The sequence below is a fragment of the Vigna unguiculata genome, chromosome 8 (assembly GCF_037176805.1).
Source record: "Vigna unguiculata cultivar grain cowpea cultivar isolate G323 ecotype 2 chromosome 8, ASM3717680v1, whole genome shotgun sequence".
Classification (NCBI taxonomy): Eukaryota; Viridiplantae; Streptophyta; class Magnoliopsida; order Fabales; family Fabaceae; genus Vigna; species Vigna unguiculata.
In genome coordinates this window covers 4186495-4188002 of record NC_140799.1, presented here as the reverse complement: position 1 = coordinate 4188002, position 1508 = coordinate 4186495, and the positions used below count along the sequence as shown (strand labels likewise).

The 1508-nt window shown below is 37.3% G+C and overlaps 1 non-coding gene across 1 annotated transcript; it reads left to right on the top strand.

Moving 5' to 3' along the window:
* Positions 1-1225: 1225 nt before the first annotated feature.
* On the top strand, positions 1226-1299 carry TRNAN-GUU (transfer RNA asparagine (anticodon GUU)). Its single transcript has one exon. It is a non-coding gene; the product is annotated as a tRNA-Asn (tRNA).
* The last annotated feature ends 209 nt before the right edge of the window (positions 1300-1508 follow it).

Below are 1508 nucleotides of genomic sequence, written 5' to 3'. Positions count from 1 at the left end.
AAATTTCAACTCTATATATTTAAGTTGTTGTAGTTAAAAAGCTTGTAGTTGGACCTTGGGTTTAGGAGATCTATTTGCCTCTAGTGTGCATCGGTCCACCCTTGTGTTGGAGATGCGCTCTTGGCCTTAGTTAGCTAGGTTGTGCCTCAAGTGTTGTTACTTTGAAGAAATTAGAGTGCTTAATGCAAACTTACACTCTATATACATTAACATGGGGTAACACTGGATGATTTTGATGTTATCCTGTTAGCTTTCAAGATTGGAGTAATAATTAATAGGGACAGTTGAGGATGTTAGGTTTTACAGAGGAGGTTTCACTGGAGAGATACAACACCAATGAGATCTGAGTCTAACCACATAAGACACTAACACCACTCTCAACCCAAAACCTTAAGGCAATGGGTTTATGGGTCTTTATTCTTATATAGTGCTCTACTTTCTCATTTCTGGTCAATGTGGGACTTAGACTCACACTTGGATTCCTAACAATCTCCCCCTCAAGGGTGAGTCCCTTCAACCACACCACGAGTACTCCTTTTCTGCCCTTTTATGTACCGTCGTTATTCTTAAAGGGACACGTTTTTATCTGACCAACACTATCAGGAAGACTTTCGATACTAGGACTATACTGCACTCGTCTGAGTCGGTATTAACCATCGGCTCTGATACCACTTGTCAGGTTTTACAGAGGGGGATTTCACTGGGAGATACAACACCAATGAGACCTGAGCCCAACTACATAAGGCATTGACACCACTCTCAACCCAAAACCTTAAGACAATGGGTTTATGGGTCTTTATTCTTATATAGTGCTCTACTTTTCTCATTTCTGATCAATGTGGGACTTAGACTCACACTTGGATTCCTAACAGAGGACATTCATATTATAGTCATAGGTGAAATTATTGATTTTTTGAAAGACGAATGAAAGACAACAATTGGGAAAACATTTGTCAAGAACAATATTATTATTGAAGGACAAACGTTTGGGGCTTTAAAACATTCATATATCGTCTTAGTCTCAACCACAAACGATGTTGACAAAGGATTGATGGATGTTGTTTTTAAGACTCTTTTGAGACTTTATGAAAAATCAAAGTCTTTAGATTCCAAAAAAGTATAGTCGCAAGACTAGAACTTAAAGAAATCAATGGAAAGGACACCAATAGAAGTGGAGTCTATGAACGTTGGAGACAAATGTAAGTTTGAATCAAGTTTCATGTAAGCTGGAATAGCTCAGTTGGTTAGAGCGTGTGGCTGTTAACCACAAGGTCGGAGGTTCAAGCCCTCCTTCTAGCGTTTTAACAACTATTAGACAGACTAGTATATATGTACCACACCTCCAGAGCACCAACTCATAAAAGACTCTTGAGACAATTTAGTTTCGTACAAGAATAATTAAAAAATTTACTTTATTACCCCATTTATTTTGTGGACAAGTGTCCCAAAAGTTTTTTTTCAATCATTTGTTAAGTTATTTTTTTATTTATATTTTTTTTGTCACATGT